The sequence below is a fragment of the Lynx rufus genome, unplaced genomic scaffold (genome assembly GCF_022079265.1).
Source record: "Lynx rufus isolate CCGP_SWC_20201006 ecotype Redwood Valley unplaced genomic scaffold, mLynRuf1.p SCAF_3, whole genome shotgun sequence".
In the NCBI taxonomy this organism is placed as follows: domain Eukaryota; kingdom Metazoa; phylum Chordata; class Mammalia; order Carnivora; family Felidae; genus Lynx; species Lynx rufus.
The window spans coordinates 117,993,931-118,017,282 of NW_025814845.1; the positions used below are offsets into that span (position 1 = coordinate 117,993,931).

General features: G+C 37.9%; 1 protein-coding gene across 2 annotated transcripts in view; it reads left to right on the forward strand.

The window, feature by feature from the left end:
* IL15 (interleukin 15) overlaps window positions 1-23,352 on the forward strand; it is an 80,037-nt gene that overhangs the window by 12,414 nt on the left and 44,271 nt on the right. The window lies entirely within an intron of this gene.

The following is a 23,352-nucleotide window of genomic DNA, read 5'->3' on the forward strand; positions in this document are numbered from 1 at the left end:
TAAGTTTTGCTTTATTTAAACAATAGTAAATGTCAAATTTTTACTTACCTTTACTTCCTATATCTTTTTGCTTCCTCCGAAAATTACTTCAAACAGGCTGCAAAGGGTGAATTTTTCTGAGGTCTTACGTACCTGTGAATATACTAATTTTTCCCAGATGTAAATAATGGCTTGCCCAGATACTTAATTCTAGGTACAAGGTTATTTTTCTTCAGCATTTAAAAAAAAATTTTTTAATGCTTATTCATTTTTGAGAGACGGAGAGAGACAGACCGCGAGTGGGGGAGGGGCAGAAATAGGGGTAGACACAGAATGAGAAGGAGGCTCCAGACTCTGAGCTGTCAGCACAGAACCTGATGCGGGGCTGGAACTCACAAACCCTGGGATCATGACATGAGCCGAAGTCAGGCACTTAACTGACTGAGCCACTTGGGCACCCCTATTTTTCTTCAGCATTGTGGGGACTCTGCTCCATTATCTTCTTGTATCTGTTGTTTCTTTCAAGAAGCCTGATGTCACTGTGACCTTTGGCTGTTTTCACTCTAATTAATATTGTTGAAGTTTCTCTTTGGCGTGAATTTTTTTTTTTAATTCCAGTGTAGTTAATATGCAGTGCTGTATTAGTTTCCAATGTACAGTATAATGATTCAATAGTTCTATATATGACTCAGTGCTTATCATGGTAAATGTACACTTAATCCTCTTCGCCTATTTCACCAATCTCCCCACCTACCTCCCCTCTGGTAGCCATCTGTTTGTTCTTTATAGTTAAGAGTCTGTTTTTTTGTTTGTTTGTCTCTTTTTTCTTTGTTTTGTTTCTTAAACTCCACCTATGAGTGAAATCAAATGGTATTTATCTTTCTTTGACTGACATATTTCACTTAGCATTATATTCTCTAGATCCATCCATATTGTTGCAAATGGAAGATTTCATTCTTTTTTACGGCTGAGTAATATTCCATTGTAAATATACCACATCTTCTTTATCCATTCATCTATATAAATGGACTCTTGGGTTGCTTCCATAATTTGGCTATTGTAAATAATGCTGCAGTAAACATAGGGGTGCATATATCTTTCCAAATTAGTGTTTTTGTGCTATTTGGGTAAATACCCAGTAGTAGAATTATTGCATCATATGGTAATTCTATTTTTAATTTTTTAAAGAACTTCTGTACTGTTTTCCACAGTGGCTCTACCTGTTTGCATTCTCACAACAGTACATGGGAGTTCCTTTTTCTCTACATCCTTGCCAACGCTTGCTGTTTCTTGTATTTTTTATTTTAGCCATTCTGACAGGTGTGAGGTGATACCCCATTGTGGTTTTGATTTGCATTCCCTGATGATCGGTGATGTTGAGCATCTTTTAATGTGTCTGTTGGCCATTTGTGTCTCTTCTTTGGAGGTCTTAAATCTTTGTGAATGCTACTAAAATATCCCTAACTATCAGTGGGATGTGTTTTTAAGTTATTTTCTTTGCTATTCTGTTATCTTCTTTATTTTGAGGTCTGATGTTTAGAATTTTGGAAAAATCTTGATTATTATCTTTTTATTTGTTGTCTTATTTTTCAGACTGCAAGTAGACAGAGTTGAATTTCCTACTTTCATCCTCCATGTACACTTCACTCTTCCTTTTTTTTTTTTTTTTCCCTAGCTAATTTTTACTTACTAATGGCTTCCAGGATATTGCCCGATCTAACTGTGTAGCTCATTCTGCCACTTTCCAACAGTATTGTTTCCGACATTCAGGCTATCTACTTAATTCTCTACTTTATGACTTGTGGCTTTTTTATATTTATTATACACAGTTATTTCTTCATATTTCTTGCTCCCGATTCATATTTCCAAAATCCTTCTTACATTCTACAAAGCATTTTTTTTTTAATTCTTGTTTTATCTGTTTCATTAGGCTTTTCCCATCTGGCATAAATTTTTTTAAGTTTTATCTCTCTTTTATAGAGACCACACTATATATTCTTCCCTGTAAACTTCTCTTTCTTAGATTGGGATCATCATGGCTAGCATTATCGTCAGCCAGGAGACAAAACCCTTGGCTCTAGCTTATGTCCTCCAAATGCGTTGGTGTGGGGTACTCTCCAGGTTGAAGGGTATACTGTTGCACTCTGGATTTAACAGTTCCGTGACTCTCCAATTCCAGTACCTTGTTTGTCAAGGATCTTTCCCAGTGTCTTACTTGAGGTACCCCCTCTGTCTTGTAGCAATGATGGGAAGAACAATTACTTGGATCCAGGGTATGGGTTCATGCAGTTATGTTGCCGATTTTCTAGGTTCTGAGTGCCCCACAATCCAGGTCCAACCAGAAAGTGCCAGTCAAGTTTAACATGTCCAGTAAAACAAGATCACCTAATCCTACTTTTCAGGGAAGATAAGGAGGGAAGGGGGTACAACAACTACAACCTTCTTCCTCATCTTATCCTCTACTTCCGGCTCCCAACTATCCAAGTCTGGTCTGCCAAACAGATCCTTCTCTCTCCCAAGGGATTTTTATAGATTTGGAATTAGCTCCTGAGCATATATTGGCATTCTACAAACTATCTGGTTTCTCTGGAACCTCCAGGGTGTATTTCCAAAGACAAAGCTAGCTGCTCTTGCTTGTTCTTCATTTAACTAGGAACTTCCTAGGATTAATTGCTCTTCCTTCTCCCAAGTGATTCTTCCAATAAATAGATATGTAAATGTATGATGGTATTTATGATTGTTATTATCAAACCACGTTGGGAAAAGATCCCAGGAATCCCAGGGTAAAAGCAAGAGTGTGGTGGCTTAGCCACAGGGTAAAGGAGATTATGAAACTTCCATCTTCCCATTCTTCCAAGGTAGATGTCAGCTGGGCTACCGTGGGTTAGGATGACACAGAGTTGTTACGGATGACATGTTTACTTTGGTTGTTCAGACCTAGAAAGTAGCTATTTGGAAATAAGTAGAGTGAAGTAAATTGGATTATAGCAGCATTTTGATGGTCATGCTGGTACAGGATCATTAGATTTAAGGCATGAAATTAAAACAATTCAAATTCTGCTAATACTGCCCTTTAGTTATAATCAAGACATACGGGATTGTGAGCCCCAAGCATTTTATAACTCTTGATTTTAGGGATAAGAAGACCTGGTTTGAAATTGAAGGTAATGTGGAGAGGAAGCACAATGATAGCGCACGCCTTGTGCTTCCTGTTAGCTGAATGAACTACTAATGACAAATGAAATCCAGGAAATCCAGGACACGTGGCAAACCCCAACTTTACCTCTTTGTGTAAGCCTGGAAACTATGTTTAGTTTCTCTGCACTTTTGTTCTCTTCTGGAGAACTAAGGTGATTAGAGCAGAGGAATTCCCTCAGGCATCAAACCTGACAGTACAAACGATTAACATAATATGGATAAATTTGACCATATGCTCCTAAGCTACCTGTGACCTTAATAGGTGCACTTCAACTCTGGGGAGAACTTTGGACACCTTCCAGTCTAGTTTCTTTATTTAAAAAAAAAAAAAATTTTAACATTTATTTATTTTTGAGACAGAGAGAGACAGAGCATGAACGGGGGAGGGTCAGAGAGAGAGGGAGACACAGAATCTGAAACAGGCTCCAGGCTCTGAGCGGTCAGCACAGAGCCCGACGCGGGGCTCGAACTCATGGACTGTGAGATCATGACCTGAGCCAAAGTCGGCTGCTTAACCGACTGAGCCACCCAGGTGCCCCTAGTTTCTTTATTTTAAAGATAAAGAAACTGAGGTTAAAAGACATGAAGTACCTTGCTAACGTCACATGTTGTCTAAAGACAACCAGGACCAGAGTTCAATTCTCTAAGCTTTCAGTCCATTCCATGGTTTTGGTAAGATGAGGGAGGCTCCAAATTTTATCAAGGAGCCTTCAGTCTCAATGTTACATGAACCATAGTTTTGGAAATTGTAATTTTCTAGTGACGAATAGTTTGTAAACGTGGTAGTCTCCATAGAGTCTAGTCAAAGAAAAGGTGGTGAATGCCACTGCTATTGTTTACACAAGTCCAAAGAGAGAAATTCTATGTCTATAGAAATGAATGTCCGTGGTCCCAGCACATGGAGTGACACATTTAATGGTAGTTGCCTGGAGGGCTATGTTCTATAACTGAATGGAGATAATTTTCTGTGCTGTTTTCTATCCTAGATGATACGTTCTACAAGGCTTTGAAGTTTCATTTGTTCCCATTCCACGTTTGTCAGAAATCTTCTCATTAGTAATTTGGTCATTTAAGTTAATAGGACAGTCTTTGTCATAGGAATGGCTCTGGTCACAGAAGCCAGCCGCCTATTTTACCTTTCCATAACCACCTCTGAGGGGGAAAAAAAAACTTCAAAAGAAATGTGACATTTTAGACTACAAAAATACAGCCATTTGGAGCATTCTGTACAAATACACCCAACAGAAAGGGTTAGAATTTTAAACAGTGTAAAAAATGGGTAATTCCATAGAAGGAATGGGGCACACAACATGTTTGATGATGTCTGTGTAGCCCATTTTTCTCTGCACAAAAGCTGAGGCATGTGGAAGAAGTGCTAAAAAGCAGAGAAGAATGAAAAGCAAAGATTAGAAAGGATAAAGGAAGGGCAATCTAGTCGTAGTAATAGTTTGGTAACTACTATGTGAATAAGAATATTTAGTGAGACCAAGGAAAGAAGAGATAAAGAACTAAAACTGATGAAATGCCCTAATCTGGGTTCACGATGTCCGGGGTAATTTCACTGAGCCCTGGTGGAGAGGAGGGAACCAGTATCTCTGTAAAAGATAGCCAAGTTCTCTGGCCAGCCATGACATGGACCACCCTGGAACTCAAGAGTCCAAGCACTCTCCCAATCACAAATAACTTTTATTAATAGAGACAGTCTGCTTCTCATCAGTTTTATAAGCACCTACTGCTTTGCTGTGGAGACTTGAGAAGTTTAGTTTACTTGTCAGGAAGGAGCTCAGCAAGCAGTGCTTTAGGAATAAGACATTTGGGACTCCAACAGCCAATTCGTGGCCACTGTGTTGATTCAGAGATCCAATGCTCTGAGTAAATCACTTGATGCATCTCATAATAAGCCAACTATTTGGAATGGAAGATACCAAAGGCCTAATAAGCAAGAAAAATAGAACATTAGAAGGATGACAGCCAGCTCTGGTAAAGCTGTCTGGAGACAGGACTGAGGGATTATGTGGGCTAAAGTTCATCTGTATTTAATAAAAGATCCACTTTGCCTTAGTTTTTTTTTTTTTTTTTTTTTTTACTTAATTATTAGTGTTATTTCTGAGGATCGTGGTAATCGTTCCTCTTGGCTTCTGTAAGGGATTTGTGAGAAGCCATAGAAATGTTCAAATCCAGTAGGAGATATGCTATATAATTAAGCTGTCGTTTTCCCTGATAGGTTATTATCAGCAGGTAAGAAGAAGTGTGCATCATTATAAATTGTCATATGGCATTTCATGCTACAGCAGGTAAGGTATGTCTTCTGTGGCAACACTGAGCAATCATCTAGAAACTGGTGCCATTATGGCTGTTGTAAATCACAACATACACTTTAATAGTTAAACAATTATCTATAGTAGCAGTCCTAGAGAATTGGTTAGTAATAATTGACTTATGTTTATGATGAAGATTAATTTTTATATAGGTCTTTTTATATAAATACCTGAAGAATTCAAAACAAGAACATTCATTTAAAACACACACACGTGGGCACTTTTTGGGTGTTTTTTCTTTTTTTTTTTTTTGGTCCATTTATCTTTTTTTTTTTAATGTTATTTATTTTTGAGAGAGAGAGAGAGACAGAGACAGAGACAGAGCATGAGTGGGGAAGGGCAGGAGATAGAAGGAGACACAGAAATCTGAAGCAGGCTCCAGGCTTTGGGCTGTCAGCACAGAGCCCAACACGGGACTTGAACCCACAGACCATGAGATCATGACCTGAGCTGAAATTGGAGGCTTAACTGACTGAGCCACCCAGGCGCCCCTTGGCTCATTTATCTTTACCTGCAAATGTTTGAAGGATCAGAAAGTCGCCACAATAGCTTCCTTATATATATATGTAATTATATGTATATATTGTATGTGTATATATGTATATTTGTATGTATATATATGTATGTATGTATACGTATGTATATATATGTATGTATATATACGTATGTGTATATATACGTGTATATATATATAATTATATGTATATATTCAGTTTAGAATTATATATATTTAATATTTCTATTATATGAAGATGGTAGCGCTAAAGAGGCCCAAACTGGCCACCAGTAGATTCAAGTCTGTCTGGTTTTCTGTTGTCGGAAGCCACAAGTGAACAAGGGAATGGCCTGGCCTCTGGGATAAAAGGAAAGTATTTCTTTATCTTTGAAGGCCTAAAGCTATAAGTCTTCTGTCCTTTCTCTTTCCTTTCTCTTGGTATTGTTCCTTTGCCATTCTTCTCCCTTATCTCTTCTCTCATCATGATTTATGTTCTCTAAAACTTAGTTCACATTAGTCAGCTATAAAAACCTCACCTTGACTGACCCAGCTGCCTCTGCCCCTTCAATTTTGCTGTACTAGATGTCGCCCTTTTCATGGCAAAGTGTGACAGCTGTCTTCTTTGTGAGAATTTTAAAAACCTATCCACCTAGACCATTGAAATCCACAGTACGAACATGTTTGTCTCCAGGATTTGACCCAAGAAAGGGCTTGCGCCAGAATGTAACTTCACCCCATCAGTAGCACACATTAGTTCACCTGACATGTTTTTCACAACGAGTCTTTCCTGGAGGAGGAATCGGTATAAGTTGTACTCACTGTAAACTGGTGCTTTAATAACACTGAACTAGACGGCAAGGGTGCTCATGGCTCCTTTCTCTGTGGGACCTATGGGAGGGATGGAACGGCCTGATTGTGAGTGATATGAGGACTGGTTCATGGTGGGGGGGGGGGTCACATTCATGGGGGTGATAATCACTAAGAGGTCACATTTTCAAGGGCTCCCTGTGTGTCAGAGACTGTTCCATGTAGGTTTTGGTGAATGAGCTCACTTGACCCTTACCGTGACCCGGGGAGGGTAGACACTATCATTTCCTCCATTCTACAGATGAAGAAACTGAGGCCCTTGGAGATGAATTCATCTCCTCCAAACCTTATTGTTAGTAAGTAGCTGAGTTGGAATTCAATCTAGATGGGACTGAAACCGAAGTGTCTGCTCTACCTGCATCAGTGCCATCCAAACGAGGTTTCTGCCGTGGTGCATGTGTTCTCTAGCTGCTGTGTCCAATATGGTAACCACAAACCATGTGTGGCTTTTGAGCACTTGAAATGTGGCTAGCTCCACTGAGGAAGTGAACTGTTAGCTTTATGTTTTTAAATTTGCATTTATGTTTAAATAGCCACATATGGTTAGCAGCTGCTGTATTGGACAGCGTAACTCCAGATACTTTTTAAGTGTTGCTGACTATAGGCTAATAGAAAAACCAAGGCAGGAGTAAAAGAATGTGGTATTCTTTCCCCATTTGTAGAGTTTCCCCGGACCCTACATTTTTTTTAAAAATTGTGTATTTATTTTGAGAGAGACAGAGACAGCATGTGCGGGGGGGGGGGGCGCAGAGAGAAAGGGGAAGAGAGAGAATCACAAACTTACTCCACACTGCCAGCTGCAGAGCCCAACTAGGGCTTGAACTCATGAACCTTGGGATCATGACCTGAGCCAAAACCAAGAGTTGGATGCTTAACCCACTGAGCCACCCAGGTGCCCCCTGCATCCTACATTAAAAACCAAAACCAAAAAAAAAAAAAAAAAACCAAAAAAACCCAACAAAGTTTAATATTAAAAAAAGAAAGAGGGGCGCCTGGGTGGCTCAGTCGGTTAAGCGGCCGACTTCGGCTCAGGTCATGATCTCGCGGTCCGTGAGTTCGAGCCCCGCGTCGGGCTCTGTGCTGACAGCTGAGAGCCTGGAGCCCGTTTCAGATTCTGTGTCTCCCTCTCTCTGACCCTCCCCCATTCATGCTCTGTCTCTCTCTGTCTCAAAAATAAATAAACATTAAAAAAAATTTAAAAAAAAAGAAAGAAAAGGCTGTTTTAAATCTGTTGCTGTATGGAAGCAACAGGATTAAAAAACAAATTATTGACTGCCTTCTCTGCTTCAGGCCTTCTGCTAGGTTTTGGGCATTACGAATAAATGAATAAAAAGATATAGTTCCTGTCTTCAAGGAGCTCATAATCTGAGTAACTTTTTAGTGATATTACACATTTTTTTTCGAGAGTCTCTTCATATGCTTAGACAAAGTTTTTAAATACCTGCTATTTAATATTTGGCAGTGTTTTGTTTTTAATTTTTAATATTTTATTTTTTTCAAAAGGTAATCCATTCCTGTGGTTTGAAATTCAGAGGGTACCAAGCTGCTTTTAATTCCCTTTTATAGAAACAACTACTGGTAGTGTTTCTTAGTTCATACCTTTATAAATATTTTGTGCATACACAAGGAAACACAAACATGTGTTTAATTCTTTTTTAAAAAACAGATATGCACTGTTGAGTAACCTTGTTTCTTGCACTTAAAATAATACACCTTGGATGCTTTTTCATACTAGCACTTAAAGACCTTCTAATTTTTTCCTGTGGATGCATAATATTCCATTATACGTATATATCATAATTTATTTAAGCAGTCTTCTGTGGACTTTTAGGTCGTTCCCAGTCTTTTGCTATTACAGGACATATTGACAATAGTAACTTTAGCAATCATATTCTAATTTGAGCTAGAGTGAATTGCATTCATGTTTCCCAGAGGAGATTCCGTAAACAGTCTGAGAAGATGTTCAATATAAATAGAGGGTTCTCTGGCTAAATAACTTTCGGTTAACTGTGGATATTCATTGGGGATCCATAGTGCACCTTGTTGAATTAAAGAAAATCCCACAGTAGTTTATGTCAATGCAATCCAAGTGTTTCCCAGGCTTCGCTTTTCTCAAGTAGTAGAATAGACTGTTTTTGTAGGTTGAGTTCCCTGGGAGTCAGACTCTGAGCTAGAAATGTACATGCAAGAGACCTACTGGGGCATGTTCTCAGGAATGGCACTTGATGGAAGTGAGTGCTGATAGAAGTAAGGTAGACAGAGAGAGAAGGTGAACTGTGATACAGTTGCACAGAGGTCTCAGCCAACTGGTCCCATGGAGAGTGAGTGCTCTCAAGCTGGGATGGCCCTTTAGGGATATTCCAACTCCAGGGAAGGAGGCCAGTCCCCTACAGGGAGGTGTTGTGACTTTGTCCCAGGTGGCTCCCTTCCACTGGGGGCACATTTCTGGGAAGAGACTCAGCTCTGAGCTGTCAGCTGGGGTGATGAGTGCTTCAGTGTTCACTATAACTCTGAATAGCACCTTCACATTCTTTATGGAAATGAGTATCAATTCCTTCATAATTTTGATGTTCAGAGCAAGTCACTTGATTTCTTGGTGACCCAATTTCTTTCTCTATGAAATATGGATGCCCAACTGGAAGTTCTTTGGAATATCTAACATTCTTTGCTTCTAATTCCATTTAAATATGTACTAATTAAACTCCAGGGGATGGGACTAGTTTTCCTAAACATGTATTTGGCCACATAGAGGCCATTGACCTGACTAGGTCAGCCCTAATCATCTGCTATCACTGCTGTGCATTTATGGAGAAGATGTATTGTGATAGCATTTTTAAGAGTATGTCAATCTCAAGCAGATTCTTGGGGCAAAATGTCATGAGACCTGAGTTAGTTTCTTTTGTTTTTTAAATATTTTTGTTACCTTTTGGTAAGTGTTTCCTGATGAAGCTATCCCCCCATCTCTCTGGAAACATGAGTGCCCATCCTGTGCCTTTTAGCATATTTGCTACTTTCATTCTCATGCCTTATGCAGGAATCATCAGTTGCGGTGGCATAAGAGATAAAGAGGGGAGATAATTTCTCTGGTGTCTCTTCTTATAGGGGCACTAATCCCATCATGAGGGCCTCACCCTTATGACCTCATTTAACTCTAATTACATTTCCAAAGCCTGATCTCCAAACACCATCACACCGAAGTTAGGGCTTGTTTTTGATTGGAGAGGGAAGAGGGTCCACGGAATGGACCTCTCTTAGGTGTGCCTAATAGAGTTGATGGAGCTTCATAGAGAAGATGGAAAAATCTCTAAGCAAAATTCTCAACGAAGTTGTTACAAGATAATGAAGGAGGCAGTGACATGGCAAATAAAATCAGGAGTAAGGAGTTGGCTGTTATATGAACATCACGTACAGGTGAAGATGGAAAAGAAAAAAAAACATGCTAAGATTGATGGCTGTGTCTAAGATTAACTTTTAAATGGAACACTTTTCTCAAAAACCTTAATCTGTTCTTTCAACACAAAGCTTAATAAGAATTCTTGTTATGCTTATTATGTTAGGCTTATTATTATTACTATGGTAATGGATCAGGTGAAAGATTGTTAAAAAGGGAATCTGAAAGGGAAAAAACTAGAAAAGATATTGTTAGGGGGTAGGAGGAATAGATGAAATATGAATTTGCCCTAAATAGATCTAAAACAAATTAATCTTTTCTGACCAATCATTGACTCCTTCCTTTTCGTCTACTAACAGATGGTATGTAAAACCTCTTTATGCTAACTCTGAAATGTTTCTGGAACCACTGCCCTCATCATCCATTTGCAATGATTTGTTTGCAAAGTGTCAGATCCTATAGCATGCTTGTCACTTCCAACTATTCAACTGTGGAGCCCATTTTATTTTATTTATTTTATTTTTTTTTTTAATTTTTTTTTCAACATTTGTTTATTTTTGGGACAGAGAGAGACAGAGCATGAACGGGCAAGGGGCAGAGAGAGAGAGGGAGACACAGAATCGGAAACAGGCTCCAGGCTCTGAGCCATCAGCCCAGAGCCCGACGCGGGGCTCGAACTCACGGACCGTGAGATCATGACCTGGCTGAAGTCAGACGCTTAACCGACTGCGCCACCTAGGCGCCCCTGTGGAGCCCATTTTAAATGCCAGTGTCACTGGGGCACCTGGGTAGCTCAGTTGGTTAAGCATCTGACTCTTGCTTTCAGCTCAGATCATGATCTCATGGTTCCTATATTTGAGCCCCAGGTTGGGCTATGTGCTGACAGGGCTAAGCCTGCTTGGGATTCTCTTTCCCTCTCTCTGCCCCACCCCCCCACTCGCATACATGCTCTCTTTCTCTCAAAATAAATAAGCTTTAAAAAAATAAGGGGCGCCTGGGTGGCTCAGTTGGTTAAGAGTCCAACTTCGGCCTAGGTCATGATCTCACTGTTCCCAGGTTCGAGCCCCGCGTTGGGCTCTGTGCTGACAGCTCAGAGCCTGGAGCCTGTTTCAGATTCTGTGTCTCCCTCTCTCTCTCTGCCCCTCCCCTGCTCATGCTCTGTCTCTCTCCTTCAAAAATAAATAAACCTTAAAAAAATTTTGTTAAAAAAAAATAAAAGTAAAATGCCAGTGTCATCTTACGTTCTGCCAATTGAAGTGAGACCTGTGGGGCCCATTGGGGGAAGAGAGTGTGGTTCATGTTTTCTTGCCTTCTAACTTCCTTCTGGTTTTCACTGATGGAATTTGAGACTGAGAGGGGGGCTAGGGCACAAAGTCCAGATATTTTCTGATTTGAGGTCATCCTCTGTTGGTTGTGCTTCTCTTCCTGCTGATAGTAACTAACCATGGATACCTTATGTGGGGGAGGTCTCCAAAGCTGGTCATTTCTATGGAACATGTGTGAGTTCTTCCTCACGGGTACAATGGTCTCTACCCTGGCCCTCCGAGCATAATTAGGCTTAATCTCTTCCTCCCCTCTCACCTCCCTCCCCTAGTGGTATAGCCCACTAGGTCTGATTATCTGGGTCCCCTTGCAAAGAGGCCAGCTTGGATCCACAGCTTTGCTGAATCAAATACTGGAAATAAAATCTGATGCTTTTCTCCATTATTACAATAATAATTGTAATACGTTTGGTCAGGTAGGTTTAACAGCAAATCTGCAATCCCTTAAGGTGATATGTATACCTGGGAAATGAGATGCCAGTCTGTTTTACTCAGCTCAGTCTGCCATAACAAAATACCATGCCTGGCTTCTGAAGGTTGGGAAGTCCAAGATCAAGGTGGCAGCTGAGTCATTTCTCTGGTGAGGTTTCTTCTTGGCTTGCAGATGGCTGCCTTCTTGCTGTGTCCTACATGGTGGAGAGATAAAGGGGGAGATAATTTCTCTGGTGTCTCTTCTTATAGGGGCACTAATCCCATCATGAGGGCCTCACCCTTATGACCTCATTTAACTCTAATTACATTTCCAAAGCCTCATCTCCAAACACCTTCACACTGAAGTTAGGGCTTCAACATAAGAATTTAGGGGGAAACAATTCAGTCTATAGCACTGTCTCTTCTGTGTATAGTCCCATAGCGTTTTTCATTATGCCCTTGGCTAGTGATTCCAACCATTGCCTTTCTATTCTTTTCTGTTTTTTTAGTCTTCTGTATATGGACTCAGGAAGGATGTTGGGGTGGAGTTGGTGGTTTGGAGAAAGTAAAAGTAAGGGCTTGCCTACCTCTGAGTTAGCACTGGAATGGGTGTCTGAACCTTGCTGTAAAACTTTCTTTAGAACAGGAAGCAACTTAATGCTTCTTTACCCCCAACATTAGGTTCTATTCACCAATTACAGGGCAAGAGTAGAGACACATTCAAAATCCCCTTAAAATACCATTCCTCACCCGCCTTCTTGAATTCAGAGCCTCTGCAGGCATCACTCCCTTTGCTAAAGTAACATTACTCATTCTGAAAGGCTAGCTCAGATGTCACCTTCTCACTGAAGTCTTTCCAAATCCCTCATTTTCCTCACCTCTTTAGAATTAATTACCTCACACTGGGTTTTACCATGGGCCTTTCTTTAGTCTTTTATTCAAACACTAAGAGGATTAGTTGTTTGCATTTTTTCCCCCCACTGGTTGGTGAGTTCCTTAAGGATCAAAACCAGTTATTAGGTCCTTATACATGATAAGTTTTGAATAAATATTTTATTTTTTATTTATTTTTTTAAGTTTATTTATTTATTTTGAGAGAGACAGGGACAGCATGAGAGGGAGAGGGGCACAGAGAAGGGGAGAGAGAGAGAATCCCAAGCAGGCTCTGCTCTGCCAGCGTAGATCCTGACTCGGGACTCGAACTCATGAACCGTGAGATCATGACCTGAGCCAAAAGCAAGAATCTGACACTTAACCGACTGAGCCACCCAGGCTCCGCCAAATAAATATTTTAAATAAAACAGGAACGTTCCATCATATAGGCAATGTATATCAAATGGTTATACTTTTGACTTACAATTATGTGAAACTTTTATTAAATCAGTAATAGTAAAAAATGAGACTACAGAGATAATTTTATTAGTATAAAATATAAATATATAAATATCCTTTATATCATGGACCATACTGAATTTTGGTTAGGATGTTTATCATTTTATAATATAGAAATTACACTCCTTAACTTTTAAAAATGATGTTTGATTACCTTTTTTTTATTTAATAGGAAATACCTACTTTAGGGTTTTCTGATGCTGCGATATGTTGGCATATTCAAACCCTTTCAAAATCACATATCCCTTGAAAATATGATGTTATGATTTTGTGTTTTCCTGCTGAGTGTACCAGTGGAGACTTTGCTACTCCGCTGGTAGAACAGATATTTGTAACTTATTCTCAGCACCTTCCTTGGAGTTGGCCAGTGACTTGGTATCAAGTTCACAGATACATTTGACATCAATGTACTTTGTGCTATGTTTGGGGAACTGAACAACTTTAAGGAGAAACTGCATGAAACATTATAGTTTATTTTGAATAGTGTGTGATTACTTGTCTTCCAACATGAAGTAGCTGTAGTCAGCGTGGGTGTGAGTTACATTATGGGGGAGTTTGAAGATTTTAGGAAAGATTAATAAAAATTCCCGTGGACTTTTGAGGCTTTCTCCATATGAGTCTTCCTGTCTTTTCTAGTATGACCAGATATGGAGGTAATCATAAATCCAAAGTATTATTCAATATGTAATTTTAAATCTTTTAATCCCCACCTTTGACACCTACAGAATGCATTCCTACATATTGCCATCTGGCTTTTTAAAGCAATATCTCATCATGTGCCATACTGGTATTGTCAGAAGAAGCAAAGAAATCAATGTTAGCACACAGCCAGCCCACAGGAGGTTGTATAAATAAGTTTTTAAGAATTATATCATGTAGTATAGATTCTTTTATGTAATAATGTAACTAATAATAAGGAAGATGTGAAAAACCGGTTGAAGTTTTATACACACACACACACACACACACACACACATTCTTAGTTTTTTAAACATGAACATCTTGGTTTATAGGAAAATGCTGTTTGTCGTAAAATGTTTAAAGCATTTTCTGAGGACAGGAGGCACTGTACCTACAAAGGTAGGCAGATTTTTTTTCTGAAGAGAGCCAGATAATAAATATTTTAGCCTTTATGAGCCAAATGATCTGTGGAAATTACTCAAATCTGCCTTTATTCCTGGAAAGCAGCCATAGACGTGAATAGGTGTGGCTCTGTCTCAATAGAACTTTATTTACAAAACCGGTGGTGGGTGAGGTTTGGACTGTGGGTCAAAACTTGCCTACCCTGAGCATATAAGAAGATGACAATGTGTATCTCACCTTCTGCTATAGTATTAGTTTAATTTTAAAGGAACTGAGATGCTCAAAACTAAACAATATATGTAATCCAACCACCCAATTTCTGAATGATTTCACTAATGTAAGGAAATTAGACAATGATGTAGATCAGATATTTTGAATGACCCATTGAAACTTTTGAAAATATTGAGAATAATGTGAAGTCAAATTCAGTCTCAGGAATTAAACAAAAGAATGTCACAGAAATGGAAATTCAAGGAACTGACTTCTTTTTGAATAAAGTGAAAGCACACCTTTCATTTTTACTTTCAGTTATAATTTATATTTATTCCTTCAGAAGAAATCCTGTGGTATGTGTACAGATCAGGATACACAATAGAGCAAGTAAAAATGATTATAAGAATTGAAACTCTACAAGAATCCTAGGAGGAAAAAGCTAATTCCTCTCTTGTGTAGTCATTTCTGCCATCAGAAAATAAAGGAAATATAAACTGAAAGAAAAAGTATGAAGAGCATGCTTCATATGCTTCTTTGAAACCGCTCTATTTCCTAGAATTATTAAGAATTCCCCAAATTCAAGAGGCACCTGGGTGGCTCAGTCAGTTAAGCATCCCACCTCAGCTCAGGTCATGATCTCTCAGTTCACAAGTTTGAACCCCACATTGGGCTCTGTGCTGACAGCTCAGAGCCTGGAGCTTCCTTCGGATTCTGTGTCTCCCTCTCTCTCTGCCCCTCCCCTGATCATGCTCTGTCTCTCTCTTTCAAAAACAAATAAGCATTAAAAAAAAAAGTATTCCCCAAATTCAAGAAACAACCTACTGGTAGTCTTAGGGTAGACACATAACAGATATTGCCACCATTGGGAGCTCAGAGAAGCAGCAGGAGAACATTTTGGATGTTGAGGGGTAGAACTTGTGACATTCTTATCATAGCGACATAGTTTGGAATTTCTAGATGTCTTGTCATTTCTAGATATTTATGAAAATGAATAAACACATTTAAAAAAATTCCATTATGGTCAATGCCAGAGCAAGAAACGGGGGAATTTTCTTTAAATGAAATCATTCTTGCAGTATGCAAGAAACTAAACAGGAATCTCCCCTCATTTGTTTTGAAGTCATAAGCCAAGTGTCATGTGCTTTCTGTTTTTCTGATTCTCCTTGATTCCTAGATTTTTTAGTTATTGCTTCCAAGGGGTACTTCAAAACAGAGGTGTTTTGATGTGGGTATTTTGTGGAGGCCTGTGAGAGTTGTTCTTGTCTGATGTGAGGGAGGGTTGAGAAGAATACAGGCTAGGTAGAAATAAAGATGTATCTCTTACAATTTGCATAGTAAAAGCAGACCATCAATTTTAAGATGCTCCTTAATGAGCACGTGGGTTACTGTAACAAGGATCCAGAAAGGTTTTATTTCTATGGGATGCTCCTTTGAAGGTAGCTTTTATTTTGGGTAATCTGTTGGGAAACATACTAGACTATGCTCAAGAGATTTTGGCTGCATTGACATTTATGCTAACTGAATCTCACTTGTAGTATTTACTGTTATCTTTGTTTCCTTTCTTATATTCTGAGAAAAAAATGCACTTAGGAAGATGAATTTGGGTACAGACCAGGTTATGTAGGCTCTCATCTGTGCATGCGTTCACTCAAAGCCCCTTCCTCTTTTATTTTGTCCAGGGCTGCAACCTCCAGGCTTGGGTGGCCTTGAGTCACCATCATTTAATTCAATTTATGTCAAGTTTAAAATTTTTCTCTTACTATTTTTCTGATTATCAAAGTAGTATGTGCTCATTATAGTAAGAGTGAACACTACAGAAAACTGTAAAGTGGGGAAAATATTACCAGCAAGGCAATTACTAATCGGCAACTTGTTGCATTGTTGTTTTTTCTACATAGTTGATATAAAAAGGCTTGAACATTTGCCTTGTAGTTTTGTTTTTTAACAGCAGACAGTGACATTTCCCTGTGACGTTACATAAGTAATGTAATTATTATTTTTAATACTGTGAGGTATTAATACTGTCAGTATTTTTAATACTATTTTAATGTGAGGATAATACTGAGGTTTAAAAAAGGGGTGCCTGGTGGCTCAGTCTGTTAAGCATTGTACACTTGAGTTCAGCTCAGGTCATGATCTCATGGTTCATCGGATCAAGCCCCATGTCAGCGTCTGTGCTGACAGCTTAGAACCTGCTTGGGATTCTCTCTCTCCCTCTCTCTGCCCTTCCTCTGCTCATTCTCACTTGCTCACTATGTCTCACAAAATAAATAAATTAAATTAAAAAAATAAATAGGGGTGCCTGGGTGGCTCAGTCGGTTGAATATCTGACTTCTGCTCAGGTCATGACCTTGTGGTTGGTGGGTTTGAGCCCCGCGTCAGGCTCTGAGCTGTCAGCACAGAGCCTGGAGCCTGCTTCTGATTCTGTGTCTCCCTCTCTCTCTGCCCCACCCCCCACTCCCACTCTGTCTTTCTCTCTTCCAAAAATAAATAAACATTAAAATAAATAAATAAATAAATAAATAAATAAAATGGCAAAAAATGTATCACAGTCCATTATGATTTTGTTAATTTGTGGTTATTCAAAATAATATTTATGTGAATTTATTTTTGAATAAATTACTGTCCAGATTTCTGACAATTGTGTTAAGAAAAATTTTCTAGGAGGAGAATTAATATGTCTGACACCTTAAATATTTTAACGGTGCTCAACACATATTCCAGGAAATATGTACAAATTTATACCTTTGTCACCATTTCGTGAGTCTTAATGACACTGCATCCTTACTAGTGACATTTAACGGTTTTAAAACAATTCTTCCTGGTTCCACGATGAATAGGGCAGTAGTTTGGGCCAAAGGTAATTTTCCTCCTAGAAATCATATAGAATGGAATTGTAGGGAGACTCAAAACTAAGTCTATCATAAACCGCAGAGACAATGAAAAGCCATAAAATCCAAAACATGTGTCAGTGTAGGCAAAAGCAACTGAGGCCAGCAGAATTTGTGCAGGAAGCCCTGCCGAGTGACACAGAGGAATGACAGTATGGGAGGGGCCCCGTTGCAAATGTCAGTAGTCACAGGCGGATAAGTAGTCCAACAAGGAAAGAACCCTGTTCCCAGTGGGAACTAAGCTCCAGCAGGAAGTCATTGCTGTAAGAAATGGAGAAAGATTTTTTGTTCCACTGGTAGCAGATCTCACAGAGTACATCTTTCAAAAAGGAGTGGAATGCAATTGGATGGAAGGGGGGCTGTGTAACTTGGTGGCAGGTTCCAGTGACGAAGCTGAGGAGCTCAGAAGAGATGCATGAACCACCTCTTAAAAACTCCGAGGGACTTCCCAAGGTGCATCCCACCAGGTGGGGCCAAGTCATGGACTTCTTACCTGGACTTTCTTCCTGACATGAAAATGTGAACAAATTATCAGGCTCTGTGGCTCATCCTGATTAGTGTGATTCAGCAGTTAGTAACAAATTCTTGCCCTTTTCTCCGCCTGTGAATAACCACGAAGGTGCGGTTTTTGTCACTGTGCGCACTTAGAAATGGCCAGCCTCACAGTAGCCCTTCTGCTGGCTTTCTCCCCTCTCCTGCTTCTTTCCCATTTTCACTTCCTCCTGCTTGCCTGGAATCCCACTCCTTAATGGAATACTTCTTCTGTGCCTGATGATGATTTCATTTCTTTATTGTTTGGTTTCCATTGGGATTTCTCCTCTGATTCACTTGTTATTCACAAAACATACTGCTCGATTTTCAAGCAATTAAAAATTCCCTGGTTATCTTTTTTGTTATTGATTTTGCAGCCAGAATTCTATCAGAGAAGAAACATTGAATAATTTTGGTCCTTTTGATTTTGTAATGACTTGCTTAATGGCCCAGCATATGGTAAATTTTGGCCAATATTCCAGTAGTAACTTAAAAAGAAGTGTGAATTTTGCCACTGTTGGGTACGTGTCAGGTAGATACAGTTATTATTATTTGTTTTTTTTTCAGACCTACCCTATCATTCCTGAATTTTTATTTTATTGTCAATCTATTAACTTGTAAGAGAGATATTTTAAAATCACCCACAGTAATGGGACATCTGCCTGTTTTTTCTTTAGTTCTATTCATTTTCTTTATAAAATTTAAAGCTATGGTTTTTAGAGGGTTATCTTTTAGATTGTGATATCCCCCAGGTGGATGGAGCTTTGCAGGGGTGTGAAATACCCTCCTGTCTTTCTAATAAAGTTATTTTGCTAAACATCTGCTTTTTCCAATATATTTGCATGATCTATATTTTCCCTTCCATTTACCTTCAGCATGTCTTTGTCCTCATGTTACAGGTGCATCTCTTGTAAACAACATGTGGCTGTGTTTTACACTTTTGTTTTGAATTCCACCTGACAATCTTAGTCTTTTTCAGAGTGTTTAGTCCATTTTCATTTAAAATAATCACTGATATGGTTATGTTTATATCTACCATCCAACTATGGTTTCTTGTTTGACCCATCTCTTTATGTAGCTTTTTCCTCCTTTCTTGCCTTTGGGTGGATTAATCAACTTTTTATTATCACTTTCCTCTATTAATTTGTTAATTAATCTTATTTTACTCTTATATGTTACCTTAAATATAACAATGTGTGTCTTTTTAATTTTTAATTTTTTGAAGTTTATTTATTTATTTTGAGAGAGAGAGAGAGAGAGCAGGGGAGGAGCAGAGAGGGGGAGAGAGAGAATCCCAAGCAGCCTGCATGCTGTCAGTGCAGAGCCCAATGTGGGGCTCAAACTCATGATCCTTGAGATCACGACCTGAGCTGAAATCAAGAGTTGGACACTTGACTGACTGAGTCACCCAGGCGCCCCAGCAACATGCATCTTCTTAAAGTTGTACTCTAGATATTAACTATTAACTAGATATTCCTCATTTGTGTATTATATTCTTTCTGATGATTTTTTAAAGAAGTATGATTTAACCGCTTTCAGAGTAATACAAACTTTAAATTATTTTCATGAAGTCATAATATCATTGACACCTGAGGTTGGTCAAAATTTCACAAGAAGAAAACTATTCATGCTTTCGTTTATAAATAGGAATGCAAACTCTTCAGAAAATTATCAGGAGAAAGACTCCAGCAACTCATTCAAGGAGTAATATATCATGATGAAGGAGAGATCATTCCAGGAATGAAAAATGATGAACTCTACTAAAAATAATTCATCATGTTAATTAATCTAAGGAAAAAATTATGTGTTAATCTCTATAGATGCTGAGTGTTCATTTGACAAAATTCAATAGCCATTCTGGATGTTTTTTTTTAAAGAAAGAGATAATTCAATACGGTAAGAGTTAAACATTTTGTAACCATGACAAACTATTTATGCACTCACACATTCATACACACACAAACTCAGCCCAAAGACAGCAAAATAATTAATGGCAAAATGCTAGAGGCACTTCTGCTATTTCTGCTAAAAGACAAACAAGATAAGGGCGCACAGCTCTCACACCTATTTGTAATAGTATGCCAGAGTTATTAATCAACAAAGCTAGACAAGAGAAACTGTTATTTGTAGATGACTTAATACTTAGAAAACCCCAAAAAATGTAACTGGAAAGATTTCTAACTATGATTCGATTCTAACATCTAAAAGAGAGAAAAAAAGAGACAAATCTGACTCACTAAATCCTTTGGTTGACAACAAAATCAAAAAGCAGCAACTCTGGAGAAATTCTAAAGAAGAATGATAAGCTGGGGAAAAGTATTTACCTCTGAAATCAACAAGAGTTGTTTCTCTAATATATTTTAGAAACTGTGGGGTTGGGGAGAAATAAAAACAATAGAACAATGGAAAAAGATAATGATAATGAATAGACAGTTTGCAAGAAATACAAGTAGTGTAGGTAACAAGAAATAGTCTTTCAATTCATTAAAAATATTCAACCTCATGCAAATTTTTAGTTGTTTTTTAATTTTATTTAGGGAATATGGGAATATAAGTATATGCTTTTCAATTTGCTTGCATTTCATTAGGAAACTTTCAAGAATTCACAGGAGCTAATACAAAAGGTTGTTTAAATAAAAAGAAGAATGTGGAGAGAATATAGAGTAGACAGGGAAAAGAATCACGGCACAATTTCTAACTGAATACCTTTTCGTATTGTTTTGTTATTCAACCGTGTTTTACCTTTCCAGAAAAAATAAAATGTAATTTTTTGAGAATTTTTAAATTTAATCATATTTTATCTTGCATTGTTGATTACTGTAGGTTGAATTCTTTAAAGCGTTCATTTGTTATTTATATTTTTATTCTTTGAAATTATCTGTTCAAATTTTTTATATTTAGAGATTTTTTCTTACAAAATTTTATAATCATTTCATATATAAGGAACTAGTACATTTTAAGATGTTTATTTCCACATTTTTAGTCTGTTTATCCTATTATTCATTGCACATTAATTTATAGAAATTAATCGTTTTTATTTTGTCAAATCTATCAATCTTATTTTGTTGAGGTTTTAAAAAATTGCTTTAAGCCGATCCAGAAGTCAGATGCTTACTTACATATTGTTTTCTAGATGTCTTTTTTTACAAACTGGAATTTGTCATATGAAGTGAGATGAGAATATAATTTTTCTCCTAAATAGCTAACCAGCGACTGTATAGAATTTTTGTGAAATAGCAAACATTCTCTTACCTGCTGCTTTAAGATTTCTTTCACTGAGACAGCTATCAATCCTTCAGTGACAAGCTTATTTTCATTTTGTAGTAAATTTCAACATCTACTAGGCCTAGTTATTTTTTATTACTTTTATATTTCAAAATTATTTTTACCAGTGTAGTTTTCCACATAAACTTAAAAATCATAGTGTCAATTTCACTTCCTTTGTCAATTTTTTTTGTCAATTTTACTTCCAATTTCATTTCTTGTGAAATAATTTGGAAAAATGATATCTCTGTAATATACATTGTTACCATCCAGGAATAAAATATGCATTTCAACTTATTTGATTGTCCTTTTTGCTTTTCAAGCTAGTTTTATTGATTTTTTTATATAGTTCTAGTACATTCCTTATCCTATTCATTCCTGAGTATTGTATAATTTTGTCGGTAATGTGAATTAGATCATTTTCTATCTTGCTAAGATATAGAATGATGAATATGAAAATAAGTAGTTATTTAATTTTTATTTTTCATTCATTTTTTTATAAACCATCTCATAGAACTTGTGATTTTAGGGGCTCCTGGGCTCAGTCAGTCAGATGTCAGACTCTTGGTTTTGGTTCAGGTCATGAACTCATGGTTCCTGGGTTCAAGCCCTGTGTCAGGCTCTGGGGTGATAGTGAGGAGCCTGCTTTGGATTTTCTCTCTCCCTCTCTGTCTGTCCCTCCCCTGCTCACTCTCTCTCTCTCTCTCTCTCTCTCTCTCAAAATAAACATTAAAAAAAAACAAACAAAAAAACAGCCTTGCTGTTTTAATCCAGTATGATGTCTCAGGTCATTTGCTTAGCTTTGTTAATTAAATAATTGTAGAATAAAAAAGAACAATTGTAGAGGAGTGTCTGGATAGCTCAGTCGGTTAAGCATCTGACTCTTGGTTTGGGCTCAGGTCATGATCTCATTGTTCATGGGTTTGAGCCCTGCATCTGGCTCTCCACTGACAGTGTGGAGCCTGCTTAGGATTCTCTTTCTCTCTCCTTTTCTCTCTGTGCCCCTCCACTACTTTCTGTCTCCCTCTCTCTCTCTCTCTCTCAAAAAAAAAAAAAGAAAGAAAGAAAACCACAAAACTTAAAAATACAATTGTATAATCTGTAAGTAATAGTTTTATGTTTTTGAATATAATTATAATTGTAGTTTCTTATTTTTATGCGTTATGTGTATTAATTAGAAATTCCAAGAAAGTGCCGAAAAATAGCCATCAGAGTATCTATTCTTATTCTTGAATACAATGGGGATACTGATAGTGATTTGCTAGTAGGTTTGAAGTTGGTATTAGTTTAAGGAAGATTTGATTAAGAAATTATTCTATCCCCATTACTAAGAATTTACTATTTTTTTGAAAAAAGAATGGGTAGTGAATTTTGTCAAAGGTATTTTTAGGGCACAACTGATGCAGTATTTAAGAGATTGGACTGACTGGAATTTGAAGCCCTGCTCTACTGGTTAGTACAGCATTGCATTGGAACCTGGGGCTAGTGGCTTATGCAGTCGTGTCAGCATTTATACAGTGCAGATAGAAATCATACCTGCCTCCTAGGCATTCTATAAATGGCACATGAGCTGAAGCCTTTCATGTGTTTTTCATTGCCCTTGGAATATAGTTGGCGCTCAGTAAGCAATGACTATTATTGCCATCTGTTGAGGTGATGGTATGATTTTTCTATGGGATAACTTACAGTGAATGAACTTGAGCAAAGCAAGTCTGACTGGAATCTTGGATAGCAGTGGCCTGTCTTTGTCAGACCACATATCCGCCCACCCTGTGTTTGAGCACCTGTGGTTTAACTCACACCCCTTTTTTCACTCTCAGCATGCCACTCACCTTAAAAAAAAACAAAAACAAAAAATGTGCTTGCTTTGTCCAGTCAGCAGGATTAGGAAACAAGTTTGTCTTCTACTTTTCAGGACTCTGTTTATTCAGTTATAGGAAGGAAGGGTGGAGTGAAGTCAAATGCTAACCTTTCAAACACTTTTATTTTCTTTTAG